The 11,309-nt window shown below is 39.6% G+C and overlaps 1 pseudogene; it reads left to right on the top strand.

Moving 5' to 3' along the window:
- Nucleotides 1-9,950: 9,950 nt before the first annotated feature.
- LOC149233611 (malate dehydrogenase, glyoxysomal pseudogene) lies at nt 9,951-10,754 on the top strand (annotated as a pseudogene).
- Nucleotides 10,755-11,309: the final 555 nt, after the last annotated feature.

The raw sequence follows: 11,309 nt of genomic DNA on the forward strand, positions 1-11,309 counted from the left end.
AGGTTAAAGCTGGAAATGTTATGTATGTAGATGGTTTAAAGCATAACCTGTTGAGTGTCAGTCAAATGTGTGATCAAGGAAATGAAGTGGTGTTTCGATCAAACAGATGTGTTGTTCGTGAGCTTGATATAGGAGAGACCGTGATCAAAGGTACATGAACTCCAAACAACTTTTACATACTCAAAGGAGGACAACGACAATGTTATCTAAGCAAAAAGTGATGAAAATTGGTTGTGGCATAGAAGATTGGGACATCTAAGCTTTTCTCAAATAAGAAAAGCATGCAGACTCGAGTCTGTTCATGATCTTCCAGATATCACCGTCCCAGAAAATACAATATGCAAACCATGTCAAATCGGTAAGCAAACGAGAGTTCACTTCATGGAAAAAGAAGGGTCAACTAGTAAGCTTCTTGAACTTATCCATGCTGATTTATGTGGACCAATAAGGAAAAATTCACCTCGTGGAGAAGAATACTTTATTTTTGTCATTGATGACTTTTCCGGAATGTGTTGGATATGTCTTCTAAAGCATAAAGATGAAGCATTTGAAAAGTTCCAAGCCTTCAAAGCTTTGGCTAAAAATGAATCAGGTCGAAAAATCAAATGCCTCAGATCTGATCAAGGAGGGGAATTTATATCGGATGAATTCTTTGACTTTTGTGAACAACATGGAATAAAAAGGGAACTATCCACTGCAAGAACACCTCATCAAAATGGTGTAGTAGAAAGGATGAACATAACAGTTCAACAAATGGCTCGAGCCATGCTAGATGAATCTAGAACTCCTGCAACCTTCTCGGGTGAAGCCGCATTCACTATCGTGACAATTATCAACCAAGCAAATGTTCAGGTAAATAGCACTCAAAATCCACATGAACTTTGGTATGGTAAGACTCCTACTGTAAAATACTTTAAAATTTTTGGAAGAAAATGTTTTATCAAAAGGACTGATGAAAAACTTGGTAAGTTTGAACCCAGAGCAGATGAAGGGATTCTTCTTGGTTATTCTTCCAAAAGTAAAGGATATAAATGTTATAATAAAAGGCTTGGGAAAGTTGTTAAAAGCATTGATGTTGTAGTTGATGAAGCATGCAGAAATCCAAAACAGATAAAATCAACATAATATTATGACAATGAGGAAGATGGGGATTACTTTCCCACATCAAATCAAAATTATATTGAAGAAGAAACCAATGAAGCACCAGAAGAAGATATAATGGTAGAAGGAAAGAATCCGTCCAAGTATTTTCAGAAAAATCATCCAGAAAATCAAATTTTAGGAGAAAGGGAGGTTGGTGTACAGACAAGAAGAACTATTACAGGGACCTCAAATCTATCTAGCATTACTATCCTCCACCGAACCTCAAAATGTAAATGAAGCATGCAAAGATGAATGTTGGGTCAAGGCCATGGATGAAGAACTTGAGTAGATTGAAAAGAATGACACTTGGGAATTAGTTCCTAGACCTCATGATAAAAATATTATAGGAACTAAATGTATATTCAAGAACAATCTGAATGAAAATGGAGAAGACATTAGAAACAAGGCCAGACTTGTTTGTAAAGGGTATGCTCAACAAAAAGGTATAGATTTTGAAGAAACTTTTGCACCTGTTGCAAGAATTGAAGCCATAAGAATGTTTCTTGCTCTTTCCAGTTTTCGGAAATTCAAAGTATACCAAATGGATGTAAAATCAACCTTCCTTAATGGAGATTTAGAAGAAGACGTTTATATTGAACAACCAGAAAGATTCATTCTTGGAAATGATGCAAAACTTGTATGCAGACTCAAAAAGTCTCTCTATGGTCTGAAACGGGCTCCAAGGTCCTGGTATTACCGCCTTGACAAATATCTACACTAACAAGGTTTTACAAAAGGTTCTGTAGATAGCTATTTATATACAAAGATTGAAAATGATAAATTGCTAATTATTATTGTTTATGTTGATGATATCATTTTTGGTAGAAATGAAGAATCCATGAGTTAGAATTTTGCTTCAGTAATGCAGCAAGAATTTGAAATGTCCTTGCTTGGTGAACTTACCTATTTTCTTGGTCTACAAGTTCAACAAACTGCTTCCTTGCTTGCATGAGTGGCTGCCATGTATTTTGCCTCTGTAGTTGATAATGCCACTACAGATTGTTTCTTACTCATCCAACTGACTGCACCTCCAAATAGGTTAAACACATACCCACTTGTAGATCTTCTTTGATCCAGATCTCCTGCCCAGTCTGCATCAACAAAGCCACGAATATCCAACATTCTGTCCAATCCTGGTCTTCCTTGGCAGCACAAACCATAATCACTAGTGCCACGCAAAAACCTGAAAACCCGCTTCACTGTTGTCCAATGCTCCTTTCCTGGTTTTGACATAAACCTGCTCAATACTCCCATTGCATGTGCAATGTCTAGTCTAGTACAGACCATTGCATACATCAAGCTACTGACTGCACTTGCATATGGAACACGAGACATGTCCTCTTCCTCTTCTTGTGTCTTGGGACACTGTTCAGCAGATAACCTTACACCTACATGAATAGGAACCTTCATCGGTTTACTATCCTGCATATTAAACCTCTGCAGTATTGTCTCGACATACTTCCTCTAATTTAACCAGAGCTTCCTCTTTGCCCGATCTCTTTTAATTTCCATGCCCAAAATATAGTTTGCAGCACCAAGATCTTTCATGTCGAATTTGGAGGACAATTGGGTCTTCAAATCCTGGATAATTTCTTTGTCATTTCCAACCAGCAACATATCATCCACATACAAGACCAGATAAATAACACGGTCACCAATTAATTTAAAATACACACAGTGATCTTCTTTGCTTCTAGTGAAGCCAAGTCCCCGTATAAATGTATCAAATTTCTGATACCACATCCTTGGTGACTGTTTTAATGCATACAGAGACTTCTTTAACTTGCATACCAGTTCTTTCTTACCCTTCACCGCAAAGCCTTCAGGTTGCTTCATGTAGATTTCCTCTTCCAGATCCCCGTGAAGAAATGTTGTCTTCACATCCATCTGTTCTACCTCAAAATCAAAAGCAGCAGCAACAAATAAAAGTAATCTAATAGAAGTTACCTTGGCAACAGGAGAAAAAATATCACCAAAATCAATTCCCGACACCTGGGAATAACCTTTTGCTACCAACTGAGCTTTGTATTTCTCCACTTTTCCTTCTGCATTTGTCTTCTTTTTGAACACCAATTTGCTGCTAATGGGTTTCCTTCCAGCCGGCAACCCCACCAGATCCCAAGCCTCATTTTTGTGTAAATATGCCATTTCATCAGCCATGGCCTCTTTCCAGAGTTTTCAATCCTCTGAATCCACTGCTTCCTTCACAATTCTGGGATCATCATCAGTAACAGACAAAGTAAAATTTGAACAGAAAGCAGATGGACTATACCTTTTTGGCTGCCTTCTTTCTCGAACTGATCTTCTCACATTCGGAGTTTGTGGCTCTTCATCTTCTGATTCCTCCTCTACTGTAGAGTCTGATTCTTCCTCCTTTAGCTCAAACTCTATCTTCTCAGTTTCCTTTGGTTGACTTCATGTTTAATAACATCTTTCACCTCTCTGAACACCACATCTCGGCTATACACAACCTTCCTTGTTATTGGGTTCCAAAGCTTATAACCCTTTAAACCATCCTTATACCCAATAAAGACGCACTTTTCAAATTTACTATCCAACTTGATTCATTTCTCCTTTGGAACATGTACATATGCATCGCATCCAAATACCCTTAGATGTGAAAGAGAGGGTTTCTTACCAGTCCATACCTCGTGTGGAGTCTTATCCTCCAATGCTGATGAAGGTGACCTGTTGACCAGATAACATGCGGTATCCACCGCCTCTGCCTAGAATTCCTGTCCTAACCCGGCACCACTGAGCATGCTTCTTGCCCTTTCCATCAATGTCTTGTTCATTCTTTCTGCAACTCCATTTTTCTAAGGTGTATATGGAGTAGTCTTCTGCCGTGATATACCACACTTCTTACAGAATTCTTCAAATTTCTTGTTGCAAAACTCTCCACCATTATCTGTCCTCAACATCTTTATCTTCTTCTTTGTCTGATTTTCCACGAGAGCCTTAAATTATTTAAACTTGTCAAAGACTTCAGATTTCTTCTTAAGGAAATATATCCATGTATTCCTTGAGAAGTCATCTATAAATGATACATAGTACACAGAATTACCCAGTGATGGAACCTTCACAGGTCCAAACACATCACTGTGCACAAGTTCTAATATCTGTTTCGCCCTCTTACTACCAGAGGGGAAACTTACCTGATTCTACTTCCCATATACACAATTTTCACAGAAATCAAAATCCAGAGAGCTATTACTCATACCTTCTACCATACCTTTACCATGAAGTATTCGAAGGCCTTTCTCTCCAATATGTCCAAGCCTTTGATGCCACAACATGGTCTTCTCTCCAGAGACCACTAGATTTTCTGCTCCATTTTCAGGAATCACAAAACTATTGCACCCATCAACAACAGTGCTACCTTGCAGCTTATACAAAGTTCCAATCCGAACCCCCCGCATCAATACCAGTGCTCCCCAAACCATTTTGCAGGTATCCTTTTCGAACACTGTTTTTACACCTGCATCATCCAACTTGCTTACAGAAATTAGATTTCTAGCCAATGCAGGAATATGCAAAACACTCGGAAGTGTTCTAACCCTTCCACCTTGCAACTTCAATTTTACTTTTCCGCGACCAACGATTCTAGCCTTCCTATCATCCCCCAAGAAGACATAACCACCATCGTATTTATCATACTCGCAGAACCACTCTCTATGGGGAGTGAAGTGAAAGGATGCACCTGAGTCAATCAACCATGCTTCATGATCTACATGTGTACTTGAAGAAGCCAAGTACATATCCCCACCTTCATCTGAGGTGGTTTTCGCCTCTGCAGAAGGAGCATCATCAGATCCCTTTCCCTTGTCAAGAGCTTTAGATTTACAGTCCCTTTTGTAGTGCTCTTCCTTTCCGCATTTCCAGCACACCACCTTTATAGGTTTTCCTGGAGATTTAGATCTCCCTCTAGATTTCGATCTCCCACTCGATGACTTATTTTTGTTTCTATTCTGGGACCGTCCTTGTACAAACAAGGCATCACCATTCTGGCTCTCCATATCTTTCCATCTCATTTCCTCCGTCAGCAAGGTTGAGACTATTTCATCAAACTGCAAGGCAGTTGCATTGCTACCTATTACAATAACTAGTCTATCCCACGAATCTGGTAGAGAACACAACAAACTGATGCACTTATATTCATCTGAAATTTTAATATCAACAGATGCTAACTGACTTACCACAATATTAAATGCGTTCAGATGCTCTGTCACCAAGTCTCCATCTTTCATCCTCAGGTTATACAGCTTTTTCCGTAGGAGCAGTTTATTCACTAGAGACTTAGATTGGTACAAAGTCCCTAACTTGTTCCATAAAGCCTTCGTCGTAGCTTCCCCTGATACATTCAACAATACTGAATCTGAGACACACAATCGTATTGTGCTCTTTGCCTTCCGATCCAATTTCTTCCATTCTTCATTGGACACTCCCGTTGGTTTAGTACCTAGATCTACCATGATCCACTGATCTTCATCCATCAACAGATCCTCCATCCTGAGTTTCCACAAGTCAAAACTCTGACCATTAAATTTCTCGATCTCTATCTTTCCACTGCTCGCCATCTTCTTTCACCACCATAATCGATCTCGCAGATCTCCCACTGAACAAGGTATACCATAGGCCCGAGTGAAACCCCTTAGCAACAAAGGCGTCCCCTTGAAGCCCAAACTTCTCTGATACCAAATGTAGGTTTTAACCCCGTACAAAAATTACCTGCATACGAATTCTAAAACACAGAAAATAAACAATGTGAGAGCATAACACATAAAACACATATACACAGAGATTTTCCCCTGGATCCCAAAACTGGGACTACCGGCTTGATTTTTCATTATATTCCTTTCAATGTTATAATACATATTTATGCATGCCGAAGCATCCAATACCATGGACCGAAAACCATCATGTCCAATACCATGGACCGAAAACCATCGCGTCCAAAAAACATGTGCGAAAATCATGTACAAAACCATAGGTGGGTCCACCCAACCTAACATAGGGTCCAAAACGCCCCAGACCCCATAAAGTGGGGTTACGGGTACACCTCAAACCCCCTGTGACCCTCCCCATCTAACCCCCGATTAACTACGTGAGCTAGTCATGGAAAGAATATAACACAACCCAGCATGAGTTCATGGTCATAGGGAGGTCATACTCACTTTGTTGAGTTATAGTGTCATGTTATTATAGTGAATCATCTCTTGTAGACTCGACATGTACCTAGGGGGAGCATGGATAGCATCATGCAAAGGAGGAGAGTAAAGTGGTTCGCCCTTTGCCCTTGATGTCAAAGGGGGAGAGTATTTTGGTATTTTGGTGTTGTATGGTATCTCTAATAGTCTTTACATCTTGAAGTAGTCAACACCATCATGGTTTCCATCAAGTCCAAAGGGTAAGATTGTTGGCATTATGATACAGGTATTGTCCTTGATGGAAACTCTACAGGTCAACTCAGTTTTGATAAGAGGCTAACAAGAATATTCAAAGGTAATAGGGCAGTGGTACAGAGGATCAAGAAGATGGAACTAAGGTCTATTGATCAGAATAAAGAAGTTGAAGGAAGAAGATGATACATGCAGGTTCACTTAGTCCAAGAAGCATATGCACGCAGGTACTCAGAACAGAAATAACGTATAATGTACACACGCGCTCCCATAGAAGGCAAAGCGCGTACATGTTGAAAACCATGGTTTTGGTTTGAGGTATTTGGTCCAAGGTATCTTTGGACCATGATATTGACCCTAGGTATTTAGTCCGAGCTATTTTGTCTGTGGTATTTGATCCAAGGTATTGGTCCTAAGTGGATTCGGTCCATGGTATTGAGAAAGGCCAAAAACTATATAAAGAAGAGAGGATCATAAGGCCAGATGTGCAAGTGAATAAGATTCTAAGGGATACTTCTATCTGAAGTATATTTTATGTTGCAAGGTCATGTTTGGGACTAGATCTGAAATATTTATGTGCACCTTGAGTTTAATATTGTATCAGGATCATGAGACCTGAAATGACTTATTCTTGAATGATTTGATATTGGCTGAGGCTAGATCTGATGTTTTGCATCTGTTTTATTCGTTATCTATCATGATCTAGGTTTGTTTGAAGTCTGGAATTACAGCAAAGTTCTGAGTCAATATTTGCAGATCTGTACGCAGGTTCGTCTCGGCAAAAGAGCATATACACGCAGGTTTTGTTCTTTCAAGTAGTGTATACAAAAGAAAGGCTTGATGTTCAGAGATGACTGATCTATCAGATCAGTATTGCTGCTGCTATTTTATTTTCGTCTGTCAATGAAGTCTTCTTAGATCTAAATGCATAAGGAGGTTGATATTTGATTGATTGTATAAGTGAGAAGAAGTGTTTTCTGTTTCCTGCCTGTGTAAAGTTCTATAAGTTGACAGTAGATGTTCAGTACACTGCTGGTTGGTACAGTTTGTGATTAAGAGATTTTATGATTCAGAATCTTTAGAGGTATATGCAAGTTGGGCTGAAGGAAGTAGCGTATACACGCAGGTTTTCTTCATTAAAGTAGCGTATACAGTATGACACATGAATTTTTGAGGTTTCAGTTGGTTTTGAATGTTGATACAGGTTTCTGGGTTCAGCACAGTGTTTTGATGACAGTGATCTGATTGTTTCAGATTAACTGCATGTTGGTTGATGAAGTTTGAGTTTCTAAATTTCTGATGGGTTATTGATGAGTCAAGGTCTTCATATGTGCCAGGAGCATCCAGTCTAAAAATTCATGAAACGTGGTCCCTGGTGGAAGAGTGGAGTTTTATGTAAGCTAGAACCTACATACTAGTAAACATATTGGCTAGTACAAGAGTTAGGGGGTTGTAGCTCCCTTCTACTAGAAGCTGGAGAACGAGAGAAGGTTGTAACCTTCTGCAGGTAGAAGCCTGTGTAGTGGTATGAGTCTGCACCAGTACAAGATTGTAAACAGATTTTCTTATTATTAAAAGAAGAAAGAGACGACAACAACAGTTGGTTTTCACGCACATTGGGTTTCCACCTTAAATCTTGGTGTTCATGTGTGTTGCTTATGTGTAATGGTTTATTATGTTTATACTACACATGGTTACTATTTAATGATTGATGAAGTACTGATGCATTGATTAAAGATCAACATATGATGAATTAACTGAATAATAAGTTTACTGCATAAACGTTGGTTGCCTTAAAGAAAGTTGCGTGTACATGCTAGTTCCCCTCTCTAAAGTAACGTATATAAATCTGATTTTGAAAAAGAAAAATTCTTTATTTGATAACACTGATTCACCCCCCCTCTCAGTGTTATTTCCAACAATTGGTATCAGAGCCAAGTTCTTCAGAAGAAGCTTGATCGCTTGAAGGAAGATCCATCAAGATGAATAATCACGAAAGCATGGGATCCATCAGACCGCCAATCTTCGATGGGAGCAACTTTGTTTATTGGAAAATAAGAACCACAGCCTATCTACAATCTCTTGGAACAGATGTCTGGGAAATTGTGGAAGGAGGATATAAATTTCCAATAGCAATTCCTACAGACACGGCAGGTAAAAAGCAATATGAAACCAATGCCAAAGCTGTCAATACTTTATTGGGAAGTTTGTCACAATCAGAGTTTGTCAAAGTCATGCAGCTCAAATCAGCCAAAGAGATATGGGACAAAATTGTTCAGAGCTACGAAGGAGACTCTCAGGTAAAACGTGCTAAGCTTCAAACTCTCAGAATTCAGTATGAAACTCTTAAGATGCATAATGATGAGAATATAGCTAGTTACTTCTTACATATAGATGAGGTTGTTAATTGTATGAAGAATATGGGTGAAGAAATAAAGGAAGTTACCTTAGTTGAGAAAATTTTGACATCCTTGTGTGCTAAATTTGAATCAAAAGTGTCTGCCATAGAAGAAAAACAAGATCTGTAGAATATCACTATGACACAGCTTCACGGAATCCTAACTGCTTTTGAGATGAGAAAAGGAGGTCCATTAGATATGAGAGAAGCCACATTTAAAGCTTCAACAAAAGGAAAATAAAAGGAGGAACAAGATGAATCAAGACACATTTAAGAAGAAGAAGATGAGGTAAATTTTGTCAAGAAGCTTCAACGGGGTTCTGGAAGGTTCAGAGGTAAGCTACCTTTCAAATGCTTTGCTTGTGGTAGAGTCGGTCATTATGCTGCCAGAGGTCCTCATAAAGATAAATATGAAAAAATTAAGGAATATGCAAAAGGGAATAGGAAACAAGTTGTGAATAGAAGGAGTTACTATACTCATGAAGATAGCGATTGTTTATCTAATAGTGATGAAGATGAAACTTGTCAAGATTACAAACTTCTCATGGCTTATGATAGCGATGATTTTTGGGATAGTTTAGAAGAGGATAGTGATGGTTTATCTAATAGTGATAATTATAGACTTCTCATGGCTTATGAAAATGATGATTTTTGGGATGCTTTAGAAGAGGAAACCTTTCATGAAGAAATATCTAAACTGAAAATCTGTTTAGAAGAAAAGAATATGATCATAGATACCTTGACATACCAACTTGCTGAAAAATAAAAACACAATGAAAAACTAGAATGTGAAATTGTGGCTCTAAGAAAAGATCTTGAGAAAACAAAATCTCTCAATTTTAGATTTGATAAAGGATCAGAAACTTTAAATGAAATGATCAAAGTTCAGTGTTCTCCTCTGATAAAGATAGATCTTGGATATACTGAAAAAGCATCTCAATCACAGAAGCCGTCAACCTCCACCAAAAGCTATCAGAAGTGTGTTTTGAATTGGAGGAGAATTTCACGCCATGGATCACAGGACCAAAGATCGAATCTCTCGAATTGCTGCTCACCTCGTCCATCCAGGGCATTCACAGTTGCAGAATGAAGGAGTACTCGGGCGCATCGATTACAGATCGAAAGGCGGGGCGTCTAGATTCATGGTGGCTGTCCTCGGAGCCTCAGGCGGCATCAGACAACCCCTTTCCATGCTCATGAAAATGAATCCGTTGGTCTCAGTCCTTCACCTCTATGATGTCGTCAATACCCCCGGCGTCACTGCAGATATCAGCCATATGGACACCACCGCCGTTGTGCGTGGATTTGTGGGCAAAGAGCAGCTGGAAGCAGCGTTGGTGGGAATGGATCTAGTGATCATCCCTGCAGGAATTCCACGGAAACCCGGGATGACTAGGGACGATTTGTTCAATATTAATGCGGGAATCGTCCGCACCCTGTGCGTAGGGGTAGCCAAATGCTGTCCCAATGCAATTGTGAATATTATTAGCAATCCAGTCAATTCCACTGTGCCAACTGCAGCCGAGGTTTTCAAAAGAGCCGATGTCTATCTGCATGTTGCAGATCTGCTCCCTCTCACAATGGATTGGCACAAATACTGCAGATTCGGGCAGGATCCATCCGATCTGACCAATATTAGAAGACAACCAGAACCCATGCAGCAGATCGGTGGAAATATGCATCAATCGAGCAGAGGGGATGCAGATCTTGACATGCAAATGGAAGTTCGACCCAATAAGAGGTTAGATCTGGAAGACTGCCTACAGCCAGAGCACATGGCAATCAGCAGCGACATCGGCTTACGCAGATCATGAACTCTGCCAAAACCCAGACTTCAGGTAACAACAACTCGTTTTCAGATTTTTATTAAAACCCCTGAAGGGAAATCCTGTATAGTATGGGTACATGCAGGAAGCACTATCATGCAGCTGAAACAGAAAATTTGGGCTTTGACCGGATATCCTATTCAGATCCAACATTTGGTCAGTGGTAGGTGGTCTCTCCAGGACAGTAGAACTTTGGGAAGCTACGAGATTAGTCCAGAAAAAACCATTGTTTTAAACCTCAGGCTAAGAGGAGGAGCTCTGCCTCAGGGACAACCAAGCTTCTCAGGAGGAGACAAGGGGAAAAAGACAGCATCTCAGCATCAACCCAAGGGAGGGTTCTCCTACAAGAACATTCTACAAGGTAACAGAGATTCAGGGTCCTCTCCAGATCAAGGCGGATATATATCCAGGCCATACATAGTAGATCAGCTAGGGAAAACTCCAGCCCTTAACCTTGATTCTACAGGGCTTGATGATTTCTTTAAGTCTTATGAAACACAAGCTCTAATCTGTCGCTTCAACAGTTTTTGGCCAAAACCATCG

Source organism: Pinus tabuliformis, chromosome J, assembly GCF_031772625.1.
Source record: "Pinus tabuliformis cultivar Carrire ecotype Pingquan chromosome J, CPIR1, whole genome shotgun sequence".
In the NCBI taxonomy this organism is placed as follows: Eukaryota; Viridiplantae; Streptophyta; class Pinopsida; order Pinales; family Pinaceae; genus Pinus; species Pinus tabuliformis.